Raw genomic sequence first — 26,754 nt, 5'->3', positions numbered from 1 at the left:
CTTTCTTTGGACAAATATGGCACCAGCCCCTCAGATTACATTGAATTTGGAGCAAGGGCTGAAAAAGGACTGCTAAGCCACCATTGAACCTTTATGAAGAAAGGCTGCACCATTAGAAGGACTGCACCTGCTGCACTTTGGGCTAGTGAATTTTGGACTGTGCCTGTGGCTCCAGTGGCTCCAGGGAACAGTTAGATGAGCCCCTGGAACCAGCTCCATGTACCAAAGAGCTGGAGAAACCCAAATAGGCAAGTTGGCAGCCACTGCAAAAGATTTTCTGCTATCTGCCTCCAGGTGGCCAAAAGTTGCACCTGAGTCTGTTGGCCTCAGGAATGATATCAGAATCTGGATTTAACACTCAGGAAGGACACTAGTCACCACCACAGGATTTCGCCATAACCTGCGGTGCAAGGAGACCAGTAGCCTAGCATCGGTGGGCCAACTACTCCATCAAAAAGGACCTTGTGGATCTCCGACCTCTGTGGCCAGTCACTCCACATCACACGTGGACCAAGGACTAATCATAAAGGTACCCTCCTTGACCACACCTCAATCAGAGCATTCTTGAGCATATTTTCATTCTGTACCCTCTGTATCAGTACCACTCCATTAAAGTCTATTGCAGTTGTTTTATAAAGTTTGGAACTCCAACTTAAAAATGCTCTGCTGACCAGGTAACTGACCAAAGTATCCTCTGTGGCCCTCTATACCTCCATCCTGTCAGATGTGGTCTCCCAAGCCGGGCTGGAATAGCCAAACTAACTCTTTCAAACTTTTCAAAACTTAGCAAAGTTTTTGTCGACCTATGTTTGTTTATGTTTGCATTTAAATGTGTTAATATCTCTAATATGTATTCTGGATCCCTCTGGTGGCCTTTGCTCATCAAGGTCCCTAAAAATGAATACAAATATCCTCTACCTTAGTAAATTTCTGTACTTGTTCTTTCCTGGTTTGTGACTTTCTTATTTCATAGTTTGATACTGTTAAATGCTCAACACTAAGGGTCAGATTTGCTAAAACATGTTGCAGTGCGGTGCTATGCCACAATTTGCAGCACAGGAAATCGTCACTTTAGAAATGTGCTGTATTTGTTAAAATATGGCAAAGCCCTCTGTTTCCTACTGTGCTGGTGCTAAATGTAGCTGCCAGCGTCAACACAGGCATCCTTGCAGCATAGTGCAAGTGTGTCTGCATTGAGGGGTGATCAGTATAGGGAAAGGTGCAGAAGACATTGTGACGCGAAGGGTTAATTAGCTTGAACAGTGTAGATGAGCGTGATGCCTGCCGAAGCCAGAGCAACGTAGAAGAAATTCACGATGTTCGTTTTCAAGCTTGTTTTCTTTTGACATTCCGTAGATAAACTTATTCGCAGCCGCATGTGTGAGAAACAGGCTTTGAAGGAGATTCAGTCTCAACCTTGAGAACGAGACCACAGTAAAAGATGGAATGAAAACAATGGCCAGGGAATGGCAAGGCAGCCAAGAGACATGTACTGATAACATAGCTAGAAAATACTGGAAGGGGATAGAATCCAAGCTTCAGGTTACTTAAACACTGAAAGGTGGGTGAGGGATTGGAAGCTCGCAGATGGAGTTGTGAAAGCTGCCATGGCCCAGCGCTGCCTCCCTGTTGTGCTGACCGTGATGCTTGAGGGGGAGAGAGGTCCAAGCAGGCCGTAGAGGGCTTCCCAGCATTTCGTGGACTTAGTTAAGTTCCACACAGGGATGAAAGGCCTTTGTTTCTCTGCTCTATTATTATGACTGATTATTTATGCTTGCACTGTGTTTATAACCTGAAGTATTCAGCTTGTTTATATTTTGCCTCCTGAACATCATAGTGAGAGCCTGCTGCAGTAATTGAAACATGCATTTTGGTGTGCAGTAAATCAAAGCTTATCTGAAGTATTCAACTCATTTATATTCTGCTTCCTGAACATCGTAGTGTGATGCATTTTGGTATACAGTTAATAAAAACTTATATCTGTCAATGAACTCTTTGCTTATATATATATAAATATATGCATAAATGCTCTTTGTAGTGTACTTATATATAAATACATGCTTTTCATTGCTATTCTTAATCTACTATTGTTAATGTGCTAAATGCCTACATTAACCTGCAATTCTAGTAAAGCTAAATTGTATTTATAATTGGCGTGTGGTCCTTCATTGAGCGTCCTTATTGACTTATACCGAACAGGTGTCAACCAGTCACCTGGATAAGACATTTGGTACCAGAAGTGGTGTATAAGTCAATAATGCCTCTTTGGGGACGTAAGAAAAGTGAGGCAGAGAGTGGAAGGCAGCATGGGGCAGAAGCCAGATCCATTCCCGGGTGGTTAGCAACTGACTCGTTCTCTGGTGTGGCAGGACTCCTGAACCGAAGGGCAGCGCAGGTGTTATGGGAGGCATTAGATGAGAAAGTGGCTCCTCTCTTAGTGGAAGATGCGGTTGAGAGGGTGAAGCTAAGAGGGGCGAAGCTGGATCTGAAAGCAGCAGGGCAAGTGGGATGGCTTTTCCTGTCTGCGCTCCGTACGGTATACAGGAAAACATTAACACAAAATGCAGAGATAAGAAAACTGTGGGATGAGGTTGTAGCCTTGCAGGAAAGGCAGTTACTTATGAAAGAGACCATAGAAAGTGCAGTGACTCGGGGTGATCAAATGGAGGCAAGGTGCACTGCATTAGCAGTACGAGTAGCAAAACAGAAGAGTAGGCAGAAGCCTAAAATGCCCTCAACTGTGCAAATGAGGGCATTGGTACACAAACAAAATTGGGATCCACATACTTGGGAGGATGAGGTGAAAGTACGTGTAACAGAACTAGGTGGAGTTGAAAGTGGAGAAGGACGTGTAGGTGAAAAGGGAGTGAATGGTGGGCAAATACAGAATTCTCGTTTGGTAAGAGATTATACGCAGAGTGAGTTGTTGGAGGGAACCCGTATGTTTAGGCAGATGCCTGCAGAGCCTTTGTTTAAATGGTTGGGGAGATCGTGGGACACTGGAGCAAAAGATGCTCTACAGAATCCTTTTACGTTAGGTCCCATCACAGAAGGAGACCCGTTTGAGCTGGAAATGATAGTACAGGATGATGTAGATGATGTAGTGATGTGGAGTTTATGGCAGAGGCAAGGAAAAAAGAGAGTGCCACAATGATTTTGGTCAAAGAGATTAACTCCATCCATGAGTAATTACACCCCGTTAGAAAAAGAACTAGCAGGAGCATATTGGGTGTTAGTAGAAACAGAGCGCATAACTGATGACCGGCCAGTTACCTTAAGAACACGGGTCCCCTTACTAGGCTGGATAAGAGAAGGAGGGGTTGGCACTAAAGTAGGCAGGGCGCAGGAGTCTACCATCGTAAAGTGGAAATGGTATCTGCAGCAGAGGGCAAAACAGGGGCCAGCAGGAGTATCGAAGTTACAAGAAGATATGCTGGGGGCAGTGAACTTACAGGCAATGGTCCCCTCGCCAGAGCCATCTGAGATGGAGTCCTCACCATTTAAAACAGCCCCACATTTTAAACAGCTCACAGAAGAAGAACAGCAAAATGCATGGTTCACAGATGGTACCGCCCTGTACCATCAAGGAAAAAGACAATGGCAAACAGTCGCATTCCAGCCATTTACAGAAACGCTGTTGCTGCGAGGAGGAAATAATGGATCAAGCCAGCTTGCAGAACTGCAGAGGGTAGCAGCAGTGATCGAACAGGCCCCTATCGGAGAGAAAACGTTTGTCTACACTGACAGTCAGGCCACTTACCAAGGACTAGTAAGCTGGGCCCCGACTTGGCGCAAGGATGGATGGCAAATTAAAGGCACCCCCATTTCGGGTGGCGAGCAGCTATGGGAAGAGATGTGGGAGAAAGGGCAAAACTGGCAAATCTATGTGGGACATGTGGATGCCCATTGCCCATCGGATACCTCACTTGCATCTCTATTCAACAACACCGCAGATCAAATGGCCAAAACGCGAACGGTGGTCGTCAAGGAGGAAGCTGAAGCTGCTTTAGCAAACAGGGCCCATGCAACATTCGGACATCTAGGAGAGAATGGCACTTATGCATGGGCACAACAACGACAAATTCCAGTCACTAAAGAACAAGTGCAAAAAACAGTAAATGAGTACCCCACATGCAACCAGATTAGACAAATGCCCTTGCAAAGGAAGCCTAGCGGCCATATCGGAAGAGAAACTGCAGCTACTACAGTGTGGCAATTGGGCTATATTGGGCCGCTACCAAAAGAAGGAGGAAAAAGCTACGTATTGACCATGGTGAACCCCTACTATGCCCTTATGTTGGGTATGCCCTGTAAGTCTGCAGACCAAAAGTCCACTTTGCGAGGGCTAAACTACCTGATAAAACATTATGGGGCACCTGTTGAGATCCAAACAGATAGGGGCACACACTTTTCAGGGAAAACAGTGCAGAGCTGGGCGCAGGAACAGGGAATTCGGTGGATTGTGCACCTTAGTTATTATCCACAAGCTGTAGGCATGATTGAGAGATATAACAGATTGTTGAAAGAAGAGCTAAAAAAGTTATCAGCACATGACAGACTTGCACAAGTGATTTGTGAACAAGCGTACACCCCCCACATTGAAGAAAGATCTGCCCCCCCCCATTAACACCCAGAGAGGTGAGGGAGGATTTGGAAGCACAGAAAGAAAAGTATGGGTGAACCATCCAGGGAAAAAGCCAGAGGCAGGAGAGCTATTGAGTCAAGGGGTGGGGAGTACGTATATTGTACTTTTGAAGAAATGTAATGTACCTGTATTTGTACCTGCAGTGAGACTTACCCCACGGTCATAAACGATGACATCTGCGTTGATGATAGCAGAGAATGCCGTTACGGACCTTCATGTCACTTGTGCACCTCAAGCCACTAACGTAACTGATGACCAGGGAAATGTTTCACTTTGAAACGTGGAAGTACCTGGAGACAAGTGGATGGCTGCCAAAGCTGTGACCTGGAAGGTAACTGGACAGCAAATCCGACATGCCAACGGACTGAACAAGGTTAGGGGGACACCAGCAACAGTACATGCTTTGAGTTATATGCTAAACATGAAATGTAAATATTGTGATACCAGGACACATGGTGGTTGTTACAATGAATAATAGAACACCAGCCTTCATGTTTTATGTAACCGAAAGACGCATGGTTAACAACTTAAGCAACGTTTCTATAGTGCGATATAGAATAGGATGTAAGCAAGTTCTGCATGCAAGCATAATTAATCGTACTGTGTTACAGATAACTATTGCCAAGGGGAATGTCTCAAAGTATGATCCATTAAGTGCACCATGGACACCACAGTTATGGCCCTTGCCAAAGTTACGCAATAGAAGAGATCTAGGGTCCTTGATAGCTGGGGCCACCGGAATCGGGGTAGGGGCCCTGAATTCTTTTGATGTTGAAGCCATTAGGAATAAGCTATCTTCTACAGGATATAGTACAGGAGAGGCCATAAAAGTAATTTCTCAATGGGGGCCCACACACTCACAAGAAGTATGGAAAGTCCTGCGTGGGTTGTATCGCGATTGGCAATGGCATAATTTCACTTATGAACTATTCAAAAAAAAGAAAAAAAAAGCTTTTAAAACCGACAAGCAGTGTCCAAGGGCATCCAGTGCATACTATGGCAAAGCATTGTTAATCTACAGTATGTGACTTTAACGCAGAATGGGGACAGACTCAGGGTGAATATTAGAGACAACAATTGCATTTGCCTGAAGAAATATGGGCAAAGCCCATACAGTTTCACGGTGAGGAAGAAATGTGTTATGCTCTTTTTGATATAGTAAGAAGTGATTTTCCTTCTGACATATGGTGCCCCTTTATATTGCTCCCCGTAGTGATAAGTAAAAGAATGGTGGCTACCTCACACTGACAAAAAGTAGATTGATTAAACAAATCACACTGTAGATCCCACTAGATGTGCAGATTCGTCTAAGGGGTGGGTATGTACCCACACTGGACGGGTGCTAGATCCATGTCTTCACACAATACCGGTAGAATGTGAATGTTTACCTTATCCTATTAAATGGCACAGACTTATATCAGATAGGGACAGAGAGTATATGTTATGTCATTAATCATCCGTTACTTATTAACGGATTTATACAAACCACCGGAGAGCAAGTAATGTGTATGCGCAATATTACTAGCATTATTGACATAAGCACCCACATCTTGTACCGACCGACTAGGTTCACCATAACCACATTACAGACGCAAATGCGTGCGCAACTAGAGTGCAACATCTTGCTTGTTGTTAAGCTACCCAGATTAGAGGCAATCAGGCACTACGCACAAGTTACCTTTGCTAAATTTGATATGGCAGCTAAATACACCAAGGATACAGCCATACTGATGACCATAAACGCTAAACAGCTTATGCACACTGCTTCATGCATCAAGCAAATTAGCGAGCATCATTGGTATGACATCTTCTTAGGCTGGGCACTAGGAGCTATGAATATGCTAAATATAGTGTTACAACAGCTAATTTGGTCATTAATTGTTTGTGTTACGCTAATGACTATACAATGTAGACTATATATACGCACAAACCAGCTTTATACTAAAATGCAGGCGCTTAGAATAATGCTAACAAGTATTCGTAGCAATCTAGCTAGCGAAGTGTTACAATAAATAATTCTTGTTTCGCAAGCATCGCGCTCATCTAAGGGGTGGAGTGATCAGTATAGGGAAAGGTACGGAAGACACTGTGACGCGAAGGGTTAATTAGCTTGAACAGTGTAGATAAGCGTGATGCCTGCCGAAGCCAGAGCAACGTGGAAGAAATTCACGATGTTCGCTTTCAAGCTTGTTTTTTTTTACATTCCGTAGATAAACTTATTCGCAGCTGCATGTGTGAGAAACAGGCTTTGAAGGAGATTCAGTCTCAACCTTGAGAACGAGACCACAGTAAAAGATGGAATTAAAACAATGGCCAAAGAATGGCAAGGCAGCCAAGAGACATGTACTGATAACATAGCTAGAAAATACTGGAAGGGGATAGAATCCAAGCTTCAGGTTACTTAAACACTGAAAGGTGGGTGAGGGATTGGAAGCTCGCAGATGGAGTTGTGAAAGCTGCCATGGCCCAGGGCTGCCTCCCTGTTGTGCTGACCGTGATGCTTGAGGGGGAGAGAGGTCCAAGCAGGTGGTAGAGGGCTTCCCAGCATTTCGTGGACTAAGTTAAGTTCCACACAGGGATGAAAGGCCTCTTTTTTCTCTGCTCTATTATTATGACTGATTATTTATGCTTGCACTGTGTTTATAACCTGAAGTATTCAGCTTGTTTATATTTTGCCTCCTGAACATCGTAGTGAGAGCCTGCTGCAGTAATTGAAACATGCATTTTGGTGTGCAGTAAATCAAAGCTTATCTGAAGTATTCAACTCATTTATATTCTGCTTCCTGAACATCGTAGTGTGATGCATTTTGGTATACAGTTAATCAAAACTTATATCTGTCAATGAACTCTTTGCTTATATATATATATATGCATTGATGCTCTTTGTAGTGTACTTATGTATAAATAGATGCTTTTCATTGCTATTCTTATTCTACTATTGTTAATGTGCTAAATGCCTACATTTACCTGCAATTCTAGTAAAGCTAAATTGTATTTATACTTGGCGTGTGGTCCTTCATTGAGCGTCCTTATTGACTTATACCGAACAGGTGTCAACCAGTCACCTGGATAAGACAAGGGGATTGATTGTTTATGTGCAGGAATGTGTCCCGTCCTGCACATATACAATCGATAATGATGATTTGGCACTTCTCTGTGTGCTGCATAATGCAGCACACATAGTAGTAGCAAATCGTCAGTTTTGAATGATTGTTCATGTGCAGGAAGGGACACCGTCCCTCACAGTAACATTCATTTATGGTCTTTTGCTCTTTCTCTGTGTGCTGTAGAATGCAGCACACACGGAAAAAGCAAAAACAAGCAGGAATAAAAGTATTCCTACTTATTGTGTCTTTGTTTACGCCACCACTGAGGTGGCATTGGTTTTTGATGCTGCCACAGATTTACACCTTCTTGTAAATCCAGGGCAGCGTCAAAAGCAATGGGTGTTGCAGTAAAGCGCCCCAGCAACACCCACTGCACGCCTCTCTCATGCAGAAAACTGCATCTGAGGGGTCCATATTTACATGGTGGCATTAAGTTGCAAAAAGTGGCTTAGTGCCCCCTTTTAAATGTGGAGCACTGCACAAAGCCACCGGAGCATCACAAAAAGTGATGCTCCAGTGGGGCTACGGACTTGTAAATCTGTACCTAAGTTTCTTTGTTTAGACTTGCTGCTCAAAGCCACAGCTACCCAGGGTTGAATTAAAGGTGATACAAATTAGCCTGATGGGACCCAAGACAGTTTTTGACAGTGTATTCCATGATAAGGCCCCAAAGCCCTATCATATAATACACCCAAATCCTCACACCAGCCCACATCATTTGTACATCTATGGTATGCAACATCTGGTGATTTCTATACATCTTCGTAAGGAACTTGGTTACTGGTTTAGAGGGGTGAACCCTAGGGTGAAGTGACAAGCAAACACCAAATTAACCCGTGCTCAACCCCTTGGAAGCTTGGCACACAGCAGTCAGGTTTAACTTAGGGGCAGTGTTTAAAGTATTTATGCAGCATTTCAAACAGAAGTAAAGTGGTAACACAATGCATGAAAAATCCCACACCAATTTAGTAAAATGTAATGAATCATTGGACACAAAAATGACCAAAGTCCAATTAGTATAACTAGAGGTATGCAAAATATTAAAGATTTATTTGAAAATGGAGCCAGAAAAGAACAAAGAGTGACTTGCAGCTATCTGGTTTTGCGAGACAAGGTGAAAATCGCAAGATCAGGCTCACCGTGATTGAGCATGGGCCAGGTAGAGGGACAAGACGATTAGAAATCCAAGGCACACGTCGAAAGTAAAATAAAGTCAATATCATCCTCCTATACATTTTCCAGTTCCATCTTGCTTTATTTCATGCTTGAGGAGCTCTCTTCTGATGTTTCTGTGCATATAGTTCCAGTTCCAGTCACAGTTCCGGCCAAAGTTCCAATCAACATCTGTTTCATCAAGCAAAAGTAATCGCTAAGACTTCATTGGGGCCGAAAATGACATAAATAATTATGATTGTAACAAAATATATGCAATCTCCAAAATAAAGGTTCTACTGACTTAGTTTGTGCTAAAACATAGACAAATGTCTATAAGTGGAAACCAGATCGTCTGTCAAACAAGTGTTCATTGCATCAAGAGATACTCAAAACCTATGAAATCCCTTTTATTGTTTAAATTTAGAAAGAGAGTAATATCCAGTGAGAGAGGGGGTATCCCTGGGAGAAAAAGTTCAAGATACAGAAAGAAAGAAAGGGAGACCCGATTGTGCTAGTCCTGTGCAGGCCAAGTGGCATATATCTAGTTGAGATACCCAAGCGCATGCAAGTGCAACCACTAGTGTGAACTCTACAGAGAGCTACTTGCCTACTCAAATATCTTTGAAATTGCTGGTCATCCTCAAGTAAAGAACATTAAACTGTGTCATATAGTTCCTGTATTGAGGCAATAGGGAGAAGAAAATATCCAGCTATCAAAATACATTGGTAACTAAAAGATAAGGCTTGAATGTTCTAGTAAAAGAGTTAGAGCTACATGTATGTAGCTTTTTTCTCATCGCACATGGCCTGATTTGCAGAATCGGCCCGTTTGCGACAAGAAAAAAGCATTTTGGTATGTACAGACCCTATTTTGCGATTCGGTAATCTATTTACCAAATCACAAAAAAGATTTGCTAGTCGCAATTAGGAAAGGGCACAGTGTGGTGCAAATTGGTGCCGACTCATTCGCAAACGGAAAGGGGTCCCCATGGGACCCCTTGTCTATTGTGAATGTTAGCGAAAATATTTTTTCAGAGCAGGCAGTGGTCCAACAGACCACTGCCTGATCTGAAAAAATGAAAAGAAAACTTTTCATTTTTGTTTTTGAAATGCATTCAGTTTTCCTTTAAGGAAAACGGGCTGCATTTAAAAAAAAACTACTTTATTTAAAATCCGTCACCACAGACATGGTGGTTTGCTGTCCCCAGCAGGCCACCATCCCTGTGAGTGCAGCCGTTCCCAATGGGGTCGCAATTGCAACCTACCTCATGATTATTAATGAGGTAGGTCATTTGCTACCCCATAGGGAATCACAAACAGTGTGAAGTACACTATTGTACAACAGGTTTGGGACTTACAATTTATGACTCGCAAATGAGTAGCAAATTGTGAGTCGCAAAAGTCTGGGTCATACATCTGGCCCTTAATGCATTGCTACCCACCATAGATATAAGATCCACATTAACGAACTATGTAATGAGTGTCCAATCCTTATTTTTAGGGTTCCAGTAATGTCTATTTTAAATGCGTATAACAAGGGAGCAAGAACAAAAATTAGACGCTGTGTGGTGTGATGCAAGTCTCCACAAACATGCACTTAGTCTCTATTAACACAATAAATTAATATGTTATGACTGTCAGAGTTCAGTAAACAGCGAGTACATTGTTAATTGTGTAAAGCGGGCGCTATGATTATTCTCATAAAATAGACAATCCTAAATTACTGTGCAAAATGTTTATTTTTTTACCATAGTGCTTGTCAAGAACACCTGATCCTCACACAAATATTTTTCACACTCAGTAGTGCCTCAAAGTACAATTGTCCAATATTATCAATTGTGCCACCGAAGTAGTGTCATCATACTTGCTTGTCTCCATCAGTCTCTAAAGTGTGGACAATATATAAACATGGTATGCATAGCAAGACACGCAATCCACTTACCAAAAGTCTCAAAGTTATGTATCTTCACAAAGTCTCCTTCAAAAGCGTGTACGATTGTGAGTCGTGTATGTGGGTGCCATCATTGATTCAAATTTGAAGGTGCCAACATGAAAGAAGGACAATTATGGTTAGCCACATAATAGCCACCATATTGAGGTATATTTGTTCTGACCAAATTTGCATTGCTAGTGTCCCAAACTAAACAATTTATAGCCCAATGTCAATTAGGAACACTCCTGCCGAGTAAAGGTACATGTAATATGAGAATGGAGGCCAAAATATTGCACATGAATGTTAATAGTGATCCATCAACAACAACTCAACGAATATCCAATATGTAACATAAAGGTGCCAACATGAAAGAAGGACAATCATGGTTAGCCATGTAATGGCCGCCATATTGAGATATATTTGTTCTGACCAAATTTGCATTGCTAGTGTCTCAAACCAAACAATTTATAGCCCAGTATAAATTAAGAATCCACCTCCTGAGTAAAGTTACATATAATGTGAGTATAAAGGCCGAAAAAAGGCTCATGAAGGTTACTAGCAATCCGTCAACATCACCTCAACAAGTATCCCAAATGTAAAATAAATGATGTGGCCACCATATCGATGTGTATAACATCGACCCGAACTTACAATCTCAACATGACAAAAAGACAATCATAGTGGGCAAAGCTAGTAACGGCCGTCATGTTGAGATATATTTGTTCTGCCCAAATTTGCATTGCTAGTGTCTCAACCAAACAATTCAAGGCCCAATGCCAATTCAGGTCTCTCCTACTAATTAAAGCTATATGTGATGTGAATGTAAAGGCCAAAAATACTGACCATGATGTTTACTATTGATCCGTCAACTGCGTCTCAATGAATGACCAATACGCAATATAAGGGACCTAGCCGCCATGTCGAAGTATGTAATATCTACCCAAACTTACAATACCAATGTCAGTAAACCAAGGCAATGTATACATTCTAGAGTAGACTTATTTCAGCCTTCATAAAGTCAATATAAGAAAACAATTATTTCCATATTATATTTTAAGTCGCAATATTGCAACATATTGTGTGTAAACAATCATCTAAAATCATAAACAGATGCCATTCTCTTGTAAGCTGGGCCAACACAAAGCATGAGAAAGTAATCGTAAAGAAGTGATACACAGAATTTATTTTGGAAGAAAGAGAATATGGTGGTTTGCAGAGAAATATCCACTGAAATGTACCTACGAGAAATAATACCATTTCTTTTGCAATAACTCCACAATCCTATACATAGTTGCAGTTAAATATTAGATCCTCCACTGAGTTGGAGAGCTCATCAGTGTGCACATAGACTGATTATGTCATCCTATATACATCTAGGATTTCATTCTCCTAAGTAGAATTTTAGTTCATGGTTGTTATTCACACCATCTTCCACTGTTCTCACTCGCATATTTCCAAATACATTCCCTTCTTCTTGAAAATAACTCCATGTTGCCACCTTCAGGGTCTTTTTTCCCTTGTTCAGTACCAAAACATAAAATTCTTGGTTTGTCCTTGTGCTGGGCTTTGCTTTGTGTGTACAGCTATTGAATATCCTACATCTTCCTGTCTCAGAGCCCTGCAGGGTTTGCTAATTCTCATTCTTAAGGCTCAGGCACATTAACATTCAATAACATATACCACAAAGTCAGAGCTACAAATGATATTGGAAAGTATATTGAATGTCTCATTAACACTATTCTCAAAGGTACGTTTTCCATCATGTGCCCATTTGCACATGCCACAATGGAGCCAGAAAAGAACAAAGAGCCACTCACAGCTATCTGATTGTGTGAGACAAGGTGAAATCACAAGTTCAGGCTGACCGTGATGGAGCATGGGCCAGATAGAGGGACAATGTTAGTCCGGCTTCAACAGTCGCCTTCAAGTCAAGCGCAACGAGCTCCATTCATGATGGGCTGCAAGAAGCAGAGAGAGTGTAATGGGTGGCCGTTGAAGTATCACAAAGTGCAGGCTGGGCATCACAGACGTCCTTTGTTTTAGCACAAAGTATCTGTCAGGATTGAAATGGTCCTTGCTGGCACTTCAAGGTGGCAGTCTCCGTGAGCAGTTGAGGCTGTAGTGCAAAGGGTTGGTTCGCCGGAACATCATGTTAGTGATGGGTATGAGTAGCACTGTTTTGGAACCACTGAGGTACTGGGTTTTTCAGAACCGGTACTGATCCGGTAACCCAGCGGTGCAAGGGTACACCCAAAGACCTCGGGTACTTTCCTGATTCAGACCACAGAAACTCAGAGTCTTCTAGGTGAAAGATCGAATTTATTGGCTGCAGCCAAGTAACAAGCATCCTAGAAGTACAACAGCACGGTTTGTATGTTCTCAGGAGTCTGTGTTTCAATGCAAAGTCAGGTTTCCTTATATACAGTTTTTTAAGCTTCAGGCAAACATTCTTGACATTTTGGTTGGTCATTCACATGTTTTCACTACAAAGGAAAAAACAGTGTCATGATGAAACCTCATATTTCATGTCATCCAACCCATAATAAATTACCCGGCAAGGCCTAGTATTTTACATCAGATAAGTGTGGACCCCCAATAAAAACGGGCACCTCCCCCTCGTAAAGTAAGAAGAAGAAAAGAGCAGGTGCAGGTGTGAGCAAGATTAGGCAGGGTGTGTGAGCGATAATAAGGGTTTTATGGCATGGTGTGCCTTGATGCTATCTGATTCGCCCACTGGGAGAGGGACTGACCAAACAGGTTTGGCCTGAGGCAATGGTTCCAGCTTGCCCAGGTCAGAGAAAAGTCAATCAAGGTGTACGTGTCCTTGGAATCAAATCTGACTGTATCATAAGCCTATGTGAGGGCAACTTTTAAAATGGCTGCCGTGTATAAAATGGGAGCCACGAGTGCAGGATGAAAATGGCGATTTCGAGGTGAAAACGCTGCTGGAATTGAGCGAAAATGCTCATGCTTAGTGTACTAGTCATTATCGGTCTTTTGATACTAAAATCGTACTGCTGTGGCAAAGTAAATTACATGGGTCCAGAATTTTTAGAACCACAAACCCTCCTTTTGCCCTTACATAGGCAATAAACCTATTCTCATGCTAATCTGAGTCCAGGTCTATGTTTCTAAAGTCGTTGAGATGTTGCTGTAACATCATCCTAGTATTTAGCTCGTCTCTTGGTGCAGGTTTCCTTTTGCATGATGTAACACAGAGGCCACATATGGCAGGACAAAGTAAGGAATACCTCTATCTGCAGTAGGTGGCATAAGATCACACACCCAACAATTAGTGATGTTCACTACTAACTAGTGTTGATGCAGAAGCTGTACAAAAGAATTGCTTACAAATTCTGATCTTCTAACCTGCTCATGTTCAGGAAAAGGGTGAAAAGAGTGCAAAGAAACAATAGTAGGAAAAGACATAGGTTGGGAAGTGGGTGCAGAAGTCAATTGAGAAGAGAAAAACAATCCCACCCATAAATGACAACGTCATGTTTAAAAGACACTAGAAAACACGTTATTAAGAACGGGAGAAAGTAGTGACCACTATTACAAATGAAATAATAATTTTTCACAACCCTAACCAAAAAGCAAATCCTAAAATTATCTAGTAACATTTTTAGGGCTCCTCTGCATTTCAGTAATTTTGGTATGTTCAGGTGGAACAGTGGTGACTCTCATCAATGCTCTAAGGTGAAAAGGGGGTACTCTTTCCACAGAAAATGGACTTTATTCTGCTTTTACTAAACAGAATAGTACTTTAAAACAATGCCAGCAAAACAATCAGTCTCCTAACACCTAGTCTATACAATCACACGGAAACCTCTTGTAAAACCAACTATGCCCAGAGTCCGTTCAAAAAGCCTCTCTGGCAGGCTTCTATTGTCCATCAAATTTTATTTTGTTGTTTTCTTTCGCATGGGCCTCTCAATTCAGGCCTCTTCGTGAGAAAAGTACTGCTTAGTTGGAGTGCCCTCCTGGCAAACACCCACAGCTCACTCGAAAGTCTCAATGTCTTAAAGCAATGCACCAGTGTCTCTCCTCTGTGGCAGACACTACAAACAATGTGCTCTTCATTGATCAAGGGCACAAATCATCTCGTGCAGACCCAGGCACCATTAATTGGGAAATAGCTCAAGCTCAGCAGCACTTTCAGACTCCAACACTCATTATTTAGTGTCAGAGGACGCTCAAGCTGCTCTTTCATGGGCACCACAATATAGTGCCTTTTTCCAAACTTGAAATCTCCGGTGCACTGCCCTTCTTTCGTTGGAGCAAAGAAAAGGGGGTGTGTGGCCAAAACTCAGGCCAAGGGGCTCAAGGGATTGCACACTGTCAGAGGTTACCAGCACATGACAGGTAGAGAAATGAAACCTCAAAACAGCTCTGCCATCAACAACAGGAATCCTTCTCTTTAGCTCTTTTACACTGAAACTTTGGTTTTGTGATGTCCAACGCCGTCTGATGGAGCAAGTACGATACCATGCGCTGGCGATCGCTGTCCAGCTTTGCTACTTTCTGGGTGCTGAGACTGTAGGGCCAAAACGTCCGTCTTTCATCTGTAGCTGTCACTGATGGGAATTAGGCTTAAATCAATGTCCTGCAGGTTATTATGACTTGATACCCGCAGAATCTAGTGACGTAGGAAATGTGCCACAGTTGTTAGTTCCCTTCAATTTAGTACAAAAACAGTTCATGGTTTTTAACAAGGGGACTGCAAGCAGGTGGTCTGCAATCTTCAAAGGAGTAGCCATACACTATGGGCATAAAATACAAAGACAAAGGCAGAAGGGCAAAACAGGGTCTCTGGCATCTTTAATTGGGTTCTCTCCATTATTCTCTGCCATCTATAGCTACATGAGAATTCTATCTGAATGAATTTCCTCACACAGTGGCATTGTCTAATGGGGTAAACACATATTTTCCTCAATGATTAAGTCTAGGTGTTCCTCCTTATCTTAGAACATCTCAATAGAGAAATCACATGATACCGATTATCAGGGACATGTAGAAACCTTCCTTTAAAAACTGTGCATCAGGTGCACTATGCAATACACAGGCTAATAGTCAAATGTGCAAACAAAAAGGCAAGAACTAGAGGGTCCTGATATTTGCATGATTAGGACACATCTGATCCCACCAAAAATTAAAGTAGCAGGAACAGAAGGGAACCGAAAACCAAATTAAAATAGACATTGAAAATTCGTCATGTTCAAAAAGGTAAACATAAGATATCTCCTATTGAGATGGAAAACTTGTCTTACTATAATATTGAGTCAGTTAACCAGTCTATCGCTACCCTGACAGTCAGGCTGGAAAACATTGAAGCAGGCCTAAGGCAAATTCTTGAAAACCAGTCTGGTCATACCAAAGGGAATTATACATAACATGGGGGTCCCTGGTACATCACTGCAGTCTGGAAATGTGAACCTGAACAATACATCAATAATAATAAAAGGTCTGACTGGTGAAAGGAATTTGAAAAAGAGAAATGGGACTAGGACATAGCTAAAATCTCAATAACTAAGCATGATGCGACATTGGTCAGGGGAAGTAACAAAAGAAAAAATCTATAGGAAGAACAAAAAAATTATTTGGGTGATAGTCAGGCATGTGACACAACACCAAGAGTACGGGTGATACACAAAGGCCAAAGTTACACAAATTTTAACTCTACCGTTGGTGACTACACCATATACGGTACTCCTAGCTAATGTTTCAGTTCCTTCTTCACGAAAAAATGAAAACCTGGTTTTCTTTTAAGGAACAAAAGCCATATGCTACTTAGGAAACAGAACATCATTAACTAATGTAATATAGAAATTAGGCCACCTTGAGTCACAGATCTATAATTTCATCCTTAGGTCCAATCAAGGCCACATAAATGTAGGGCTGCCTGTTCCTTTAAGGGAAGGGGCAGTAACGTGACTAACTGCAGGTGACACACTTTGATCCTATATATCTCTTTTTATTTTCCTTCAATACCATTATAGCCAAATAGACATGCACTGGTGAAGGGTTGTCTTTTATGTTCACAGCATGAAATATCATTATCTGTGGAATTTAGTAACCAGAACAAGTTCAACCAACTGTTGCGTAGCGATGGGCATCGTCATGACCATCCCCTCACAACACAGGGGAGCTTGTAATAGTATCAAAAGCAGCAACAAACATGCAAAAAAAACAAATAAAAAATAATAAAAACGCACAAAACGTCAAGCCATCAGATATACTTGCTGTGTATCAAGCACAAAAAGCATAGACAAAACAATAGCATGTGTGAATAAGCGGTGACACACAACACCATGTCATGTACTTTATGCACTGTAAACCTGCAGCCCAAAACCCAATATTTGGGCCTGTTTAATTTGTCAGGTTTAAAATCAATACCCTCCTTTTGACAGTAGATCACCAGGCAATGGAAATCTGCTGTCAAATATAACTTTACTGTTTCTCTTCTAACATACAGGACCAGCAAGAACAATTCATGATAGGACCAAATACATGAAAATAAATTTCCATTACTTAACTGTTACCCTCTTGTCAGTTACTTCGCAACATCAAGCCACCTTAGTTTTACCTTTCTAAAAGTAAAAATTGTTACACTGACACTCCATATTGATTTTGCACCTGCAATTTCCACTGTGAAAAATAAGTCTTAATTGGTAAATCGTTCTCATTAAGGCATGTAGCCTTCAAAATTTTAGAAAAAAGCTGCATCTTATTTTCTGTCTAAGACTTAATGCAACACTTCGTTTTCTGTCAAATAAAAGCAACTAGCAGGCATCATTTTATTTTTTTAGAGCAGAGACACAAATGTATCAGTTCTGCAGAGCATTTAACATGATGTTGGGACTTTCGAAGAAACACCTTTTTTTATATTTTCCCTTTGGAATTAAGTTCTTTAATTGTATTGATGTTCTTCTGGAGAAACCAGAAATCCCACTTTTAGAGGCTTGTAGGGTCATTCTGCATTTCACAGAGACAAGGCCCTAATTTAAAAGGTCACAAGTGTCAACATGACAGCCTCCTCCATTGTTTATGGGAAACTAAAGATAGCATCCCAGCAGCGTGACTTGAGCCAGCCTCTGTAGCTCTCCTAGCTTCCGCCACTCTGAATCTGTCAAAGACAGTAGGCCTTCCTATTTTCCTTCTAACCTGCAATAATTCACTCTACTTAAAAAAAAAATTTTTTTCATTTTTAGGCGCTAAATTTTTTTTATCTCTATTTCCAGATTATTAAACTACATTTACTGTCAATAATTCACAAACCTTAATAACACACATACCAGTTGTTAGAATAAATGCTTGTTGCAATCCCATGCAATGGTACATATTTCATCAACCTCGAATGAATGAACGTCTCAGTAGGCCCAGCTGAAGTTAGAACCTTCAACCTCGATATTAAAACAAGCCTTTGTACTGGCACATTGACTCATTGAATCATAAGAAGGCACAACCTGCAAATATATATCAAACCTAAATGTATGCATTTACTGAAGCCTGAGACACTTTAAAAAGTACTCTGAATGAAAGAAAATGCAGTTTAAACAGTGCTTTTGCCCAAAATCGACTTTGATATTTTAGGCATTAAAAATCAATATCCTACAATTTTCTTGCATAATATGCATTACCAGAATGTCTATTACACAATCCATGAGTCAGCCATTGAAAATATTAACTTATACTTTATAGAAATGAGCTTGTTTGCTCCTGCGCCAAGGGAAAATTGCACATACAAATGTCATTTTAGCGGTGCAACATAACTTAAATTAAATTTTAATGTTAGGAGGTCATAGTATAGGTATTAAGCTTTATAAATATTAAAAAACGATTTTGAAAGGCACTTATTTTTTTAAAATAATTTTTCCATAATTAATAATTTTCTTTTTTTTTTTAAAAACCCCAATTATTCTTTTTTTTGTGATAATTCCACATATAAAAGCAAGCTGCATCCCTTGCCTATTATTTGGGATACATTAACTCACAAGCCTAAGCGCATAATCCTAACTTGGAATGCGTCACATTTTTGCGCCACTTTCATTTAATAGGAAGGTTATGCAAAATTCCACCCGTGTTTAACTGGGAAAGTGCTGGCTGAATTGAACATTCCTATCAAATATACTGCAGCTGAAAAGTTTGCCTGTGAACATCTAAAAAAATGCATCTAAGAAAAATGCTGTAAATTTATTTTTATTTTTTTGCAAAAATAGATAATTTCGTTTTTTGGGGGGCCCTATTTATATCTATTGAATGTGTTTTCTAATTTATTAAGCATTTAACGGCAGTTTTGTATATGTGCACAATTGCTCATTCTATAAATTAAAGAGCAACATATAGCTATGTTGGCACATCACATGGTTCATTTCTGGATTTTTTCTAAGTTTCTACTTAATATTAATTAACCAACATTTTACTTAACAAACTGTAAACATCAAGAAGACCCACAAACACACATTGAGCTCATTTCAGATATAAACAAAAAACACTCAGTACACACAATACAGCGCGCTTTAGCCATTTTTCATAAATAGCACCGTCGCAATTTACTTACAGAACCGTTTGCAGATCCTAGTTGTAAGTCATATTTACAAGAGAAAAGAAAACTTTTCTCAATAGTGTTCCAAAAAACTGCAAAAACAGCCTCACAGACATTTATTTCCAAGAATAGCGGACCCATACTTTATTAAACGTGATGGGGCCCACTCCGTGCTTCACATATAGTTCATAGGTTGGAGTTCCAATCGGAGGAACCGGACATGAGTCCTCCAACCGGGAGTCCCTTTTACAACCAAGACAAAACAAATTTCCAAGTCTGCTAAGACCAGGCATCTTCGCTCACTAGTCTAGCTTCAAACTTCAAAGGATTATCGTTTACGATAGTCTCGTGAATACACGAGTCCTTCGGCTTTGGTACTTGCAAGTTCCAAATCAAAGTGATCCCGAAGGGATACCAAACCAAATGTCCAACTAAGGACCAAACCAAGTGTCCAACTAAGGACTGGGAGACGCTCCACTTATACTTAACTGAAAATATCGATGACGTCACCAGAAGACTCATCTTATCGTTTCGCTCTACCAAACATCAAGGGTCCAAATCAGGGCGATAGCCAGGGCAGCATTCCTTCGTAGCCGTCGGGAAGCGGGGAACCTCGCAGCAAAGACTTTCGGACCACGTCGACATGCAGGGGTCGATGAAGTGGCGGCCTTCCTCCAGAATTTTCACACGAAGCTCCCCACGGACCTCAGGCTTGGACCGGTACCGCTGGTATCGCCACACATTGGGGGCCAACTGAGGTACTGGGTTTTTCAGAACCGGTACTGATCCGGTAACCCAGCGGTGCCAGGGTACACCCAAAGACCTCGGGTACTTTCCTGATTCAGACCACAGAAACTCAGAGTCTTCTAGGTGAAGTCAAAGATCGAATTTATTGGCTGCAGCCAAGTAACAAGCGTCCTAGAAGTACAACAGCACGGTTTGTATGTTCTCAGGAGACTGTGTTTCAATGCAAAGTCAGGTTTCCTTATATACAGTTTTTTAAGCTTCAGGCAAACATTCTTGACATTTTGGTTGGTCATTCACATGTTTTCACTACAAAGGAAAAAACAGTGTCATGATGAAACCTCATATTTCATGTCATCCAACCCATAATAAATTACCCGGCAAGGCCTAGTATTTTACATCAGATAAGTGTGGACCCCCAATAAAAACGGGCACCTCCCCCTCGTAAAGTAAGAAGAAGAAAAGAGCAGGTGCAGGTGTGAGCAAGATTAGGCAGGGTGTGTGAGCGATAATAAGGGTTTTATGGCATGGTGTGCCTTGATGCTATCTGATTCGGCCACTGGGAGAGGGACTGACCAAACAGGTTTGGCCTGAGGCAATGGTTCCAGCTTGCCCAGGTCAGAGAAAAGTCAATCAAGGTGTACGTGTCCTTGGAATCAAATCTGACTGTATTATAAGCCTATGTGAGGGCAACTTTTAAAATGGCTGCCGTGTATAAAATGGGAGCCACGAGTGCAGGATGAAAATGGCGATTTCGAGGTGAAAACGCTGCTGGAATTGAGCGAAAATGCTCATGCTTAGTGTACTAGTCATTATCGGTCTTTTGATACTAAAATCGTACTGCTGTGGCAAAGTAAATTACATGGGTCCAGAATTTTTAGAACCACACCATCAGGCCCATTTGTATTACTGAAGAGCCCAAAAACTTCAGGGGAGCTCAGGTGAGGCCACACCAAGGGTCCTGGACCTGAAAGGCACCACCTGGGGTCAGGAACTCACACCAGCAAAGTTCATCAGGGTTCAGGCATGCCTAGTTGTAGATCAAGTTTTAAACAAAGAGGCGGTACACACTAACCCTTTTGACCAGGGTAATGAATACAAGTAAATATATGGTCAAAGCAAGGGGGAAGTACTCCTAGACTTCCACGGTGATCTATAGATTAAGCAATTACAAATAATTAATCTATGTAGCATAAATAGTGTTTTATTACTTTAGTTTCTTCATTACATTTTTAGCACAAGAAAAGATTGTATTTGTGTTGATAGGTGCTCCTAATTAGCAAAACACAGTGAAAGTGAATATTGTGAAGGAAAGTGAAGGTGATATATACAATATATACAGAAGTTGGTTTAAGAACAGTATGGACTTTCAATGGTTCCGTCAATCCAGGAAGCCCTGAAGTCACATAGAATTTCTTTACAGTTTTAATCCACATTCAAAATCGTGTCGATGTTTCGACCCCAAATGTAGACATAAATCAGTAGTCGGTCATCATCAGGACTGGGAATGAAATCTGGTCGGTAGCACCTAGGGAATCCAGTGAAGGATTACGATCTTCTGGTCAGAGGCATCTTCATGCTCAGTAGTTCACTCTAGACCGACAAATTTGTGAAGCTTGGTCTAGGGGTGTTGATGGATACTTTCAAGGAAGTTAAATCACAAGCAGCCATCCAAAAATGTGTGCTGAGGCTCACGGTATTTGTGATCAATCCAAATGATACAATATGCTGTTGGATGCTTTCAAGGAAGTTCAGTCACAGGCAGCCATGCAAAAATGTAGGCTGAGGATCACGGTATTTGTGATTGTTAATAAGTCCACTCGAGTAGCCAGGGTATTGAATAGATCGCCTCATATTTACTTGTGTAGCCGGGATTTTTTCATAAAGCTTTTAGCATCCAACAGCACTTGATCTAATTTTCTCTTCAGTCAGCCATCACATTTAACACAATACAGTATGTTCCAGGGCAGGTCAATCTGCTGTGTTATCTTCTCAGCATCTTATCAGCAGGAAGATGCTCAGAACACATAACATGCTCGAAGAAACAAAACGTCAAGATTACTTGTGAGTTTTTTGTTTTGTGCTGCACTGCAGAAAGAGGCTTTGAAATGCAAGTTTTGTGTTACATTTTGAGGTACTTTTAAAGCCCACTTTGCAGCCTGTTCTGCCTGGATTTGGCAGAGGCCTGGAGAAAACATCAGCTTTTGAGTTATCAAGTTTAGCACAGGATTGAGCATCTGTAAGTGTCTGTTATTTTCAAAGAAAAAATGATAAATTGTATCTTTGAGCTATTTTGGATATGTGAGAAAGAAAAGTATTGATGATAAGCACACCTGCACACTGTGTTTATGGAAATGCCTATACCACTGTCTAGTGTATAAACAGTGATTAGCTTACCATGAGAAGTGTCCTAGGTGGAGTTGTTATTCTACATTTGTACTGCACCATTCTGGTGATTTTCCTTGTCAAGACTAGGTTCTCAGTAAAACATAGGGCTTGAACCTACAGCTTCAACCATTACTACTATAAAGACTTAGGTGGTCATTACGACCGCCAGGGGTAATGTAGCGTCCGTACCGCCAACAGGCTGGCGGTACGGAGGCCCTTATTACGACCGCGGGAGCAGCGCTGCCCTGGGGATTATGACATCCCTACTGCCAGCCTGTTTCTGGCGGTTTGCACCGCCAGAAAGAGGCTGGCGGTAAGGGGTGTCCTGGGGCCCCTGGGGGCCCCTGCACTGCCCATGCCACTGGTGTGGGCAGTGCAGGGGCCCCCTAACAGGGCCCTGGCCAGCTTTTCACTGTCTGCATAGCAGACACTGAAAAGCGCGACGGTGCAACTGCACCCGTCGCATGGCCGCAACACCGCTGGCTCCATTAGGAGCCGGCTCCTATGTTGCGGCCTCATCCCCGCTGGGCCGGCGGGGATGTCGTGATGGGGGCCGCGGGAGTGCGGCCGCATTGGCGGCCGCACAGCGGTTACCGCTTGGCGGGCGGCAAATGCGGTAATGACCCCCTTAACACATTATTTGTCGAAAAGCCTCCTTGTAAATGTGTGCTTGTCAATATTGTTTATACTATCCCAAGTATACTGGTTAGAGTTCAGTCAACCTGTATGGTTTGATTTCATAATTAATTTTTTTCTTATTAGCTGGTGGTTGATTTTCAGCAGTTGTTGGTTGTCAGTGTACCTTTTCAAGTCTGGTAAACAAGATGCACAAGGTCACTCTGCCACCATTCTGTTTGATCAATCCAGGTGATCATCCACAAAAATGGAACAAATGTCACAAGGCATTTTAGAAGTATACATGTGTGTACAGGTATTGACGCTGTGTGCTTTAATTCCTGGGAGCAGAAGGGAAATGCATTTGAGATAATTTACCAGATCTAGGAGAAGGGGTTTGTGGCTTGGATGAATATGTTCTGTGTATTAATAACTTGGATCTGCACTTTGTTTAACTACAAAAAGTGCAATATAAGAAAGGTATCATTTTAGACACAGGTTGCAGAAAACAATGAAATAGAAGAGGGAAATATGATGTCATTGAGGTAGTTTTCCTCAGCATGTAAAGTTGTGGAATTAACTGATAGGAGGATGAGAGACCACTTTATTTGAACTGTAAGAGTAACAAAAGTGGAGGAGAACACTGATTAAAGGATGATCCCCCATTAGATGAGACAGAGATCATGCTGGAAATTGGTGAGAAGAGCAATAGCAACCCCTGAACAAGGTGAGTGTGGCTGATACATGTGTTTGACTTTGAGTTCAACGTTTTTGCCAATTACCCATTTGAAAGAGATCTTGAGAAAAAGATGAACAAGTATGTATATAAAAAACAGAAGGCTATAGGTCAAGCAGTATGTCTGAGAGGGTACTTTCAAGGTCATAAACAGCTGAAGATAGATGGGCAACGTTTATGTGGAAGTTAAAGGATACAACCTTATTGTTTGATCACACTATAAAAGAGCAGAACTATTTCCTCATTCCAATGTTCAACCGAAGGAGAGAGAACAGCAAGTAAGTGAAGGTTGTGATGAATTTGAAAATTGATATGCTGATGTCTTCAAGGCAGAATTGGGCTGTCCTAATTTTTTTCACAGGATAAAAACTTACAACATCATGCATGTCACAGCTAGGGTGATGAGACAGCAAAATAATACACAAGAGGCTGCCCAGAAGAAACTTGGAAGGCTATGCTCAGCAGGAATAATACGTCCACTGGGAGTGATTGAGTAATTGGCTCTGCTTGTTGTGGCAAGGAAAACAATTGGGGAACTCGCTTGTGTATGGGCATCAAGATGCTAAACAAAGAGTAGTGTGGTAGCTGTGGACAAAATTACCACTAACAAACATGTTTTTGACATTATCATGAGCCAAATTCTTCACTGCTTTTGACTTAGCATATGTGTATATCAGATCAGACTTCATGCAGGCTCACAGGACCTCACAGCAGATATTACACCAATGGAGCATTCACATTTCCGAGGGTATCTTTTGCACTAGTCTTGTTTGTCTCACTCTTCCAAAGAGTTATGAACTCAGCTGTGGGAGATTTGGAAGAACAGAAATTCTTGAAGGATGAAATATCTAATTTTTGTAATTCTTAGTTGGAGCATAAGAACAGAGTACATGAAGTCTGAGAGAAGTTGAGGAATTCATACTTGACTGTGTGATTCCACTCAATGAAAAAAATGATCCTGTCTTACATGATTTTAGACAATTTAAAGAGGTATTGTGATGTCTCTGCTAAACTCTCCTATGTTTAGGCTAGTAATAGTGAGTTATTGAAATTACATCAGGGTAGTAAGCATCTGCTGACTTTTTATAGAGTGGTTACTCAAACCCAATGGCCAAAAAAGAAGCAAACCTCCCTCTTTTATAAAGGTCTGAGAGATGACTTGAAAGGCTCTTTTGCACACCTTGTAAATCTCTCAATGGACTGTTCTGAGTTTATTGACTTAGTTGTCTGGTTAGACCATAGGTTGACTGAACGTACGGAAAACACCCTTGAGGGGGATCATAGAGTATTAGTGATATGCCCAGAGAGATACAGACCAAGAGTCAGAATAACAGAGAACCTATGCAGATTGGGGGTTTCTGTGGTCCATTAACTACAGAAGAAAAAGAAAGAGAAAGTTAAATCTATGCTTGTATTGTGACAAGGCAGGGCACTTCACCTGTGATCGTAATGTCAAACTTAAAGAAATTTCAAAAACTTTTTCTGAAATGTCCAGCTTGATGGAGAAAAAATAGAGATCCGGGTGACATAAGGGGTCAACCCGTTTGGTAAGGTCCTAGTGCAGAAACCCAATTTTTGGCAAACACTTCACATAATGTTCCACAACATTTTACAGTATTGGTTACTTTAATACTTTTAAATCAACAGTGGAAGGTGTTACCTATACTTTTAGATTCCAGTGCTGAAGGAAATATGTTTGATCTAGCCTTGGTCAGGTCTTTGCATATATCTCATGTTAAGAAAAAAGTACCAGAAGCAGTTGAAGCTGTGGATGGTTCCAAGCTTTCTTCTGGAAAGATTACTTAGCAGACTGTTCCTGTTGGTCTTGTATGTGAGAACGGGAATACAGAGACCTTGACCTTTGATCTCATAGACACACCCAACTTTGGTGTTATTTTAGGTGTCTTGCTCGATCAGGGTCAGAAGTCCACGGTGTACACTAAATTAGATCTGCAAGGCGCATACCACCTCATCCAAGTAAAAGAAGGCGATGAGTGAAAAAACAGCCTTCTGAACCAAATTCGGGTTATTTGAATACACAGTCATGTCTTTTGGGTTATGTAATGGCCCCCACATTGTTACAGTATTTTATCAACAAGGTGTTGCAAACCTACTAGACAACTGTGGAGTTGTATACATCACTAACATCCTCATCTATTCCCAAAACATGACAAAACACATAGAGCATGTCAGGAAGGTGCTGTAATGACTCCAAGAACATGATCTTTTTGTTAAACTAGACAAATGTAGCTTTTATACTCAACCTGTTTTTGGGATATTACGTATTCCTGGAAGGCGTTACCATGGAGCAGAAAAAGGTGCAGGTGATGCTGGGTTGGCCAGCACCAACCTCAGTCAAAAAGGTACAAAGTTTTATGGGATTTGCAAACTTTTATAGATGCTTTACCGTCAATTTCTCAGCCACAGTAAGCCAAATTACCAGACATTTATGAAAAAAGTGCCTTTTGTCTGGTCACAGGAGGCCTATGATGCATCAGTCAAATTACCCAAAGAGAAATTCACCTCAGCTCTGGTGCTCAGACATCCAGATTCCAACTTAGTGTACTTTGTAGAGGTGGACACCTCTCAGGATGCCGTAGGAGGCATTCTGTCACAACACTACTGCACAACATGTCAAATGCATCCAGTGGCATTCTTTTTATAAAACGTTGTTGCCAGCTGAACAGAACTATGCAGTTGCCAAACAAGAACTATTGATAATTAAATTGTGCTTCAAAAAATGGTGGAAATACCTATTAGGGGCTCAATATACCCTTACAAAATATTCTGATCATAAGAATCTCCAGTTCTTGAGATCAATAAAGCATTGAACCCTAGACAAGTAAGGTGGTTGTTGTTCTTCAACTAATACAATTTCATCATTAC

Source organism: Pleurodeles waltl, chromosome 5, assembly GCF_031143425.1.
Source record: "Pleurodeles waltl isolate 20211129_DDA chromosome 5, aPleWal1.hap1.20221129, whole genome shotgun sequence".
Lineage (NCBI taxonomy): Eukaryota > Metazoa > Chordata > Amphibia > Caudata > Salamandridae > Pleurodeles > Pleurodeles waltl.
Note: the sequence above shows the minus strand (reverse complement) of the source record.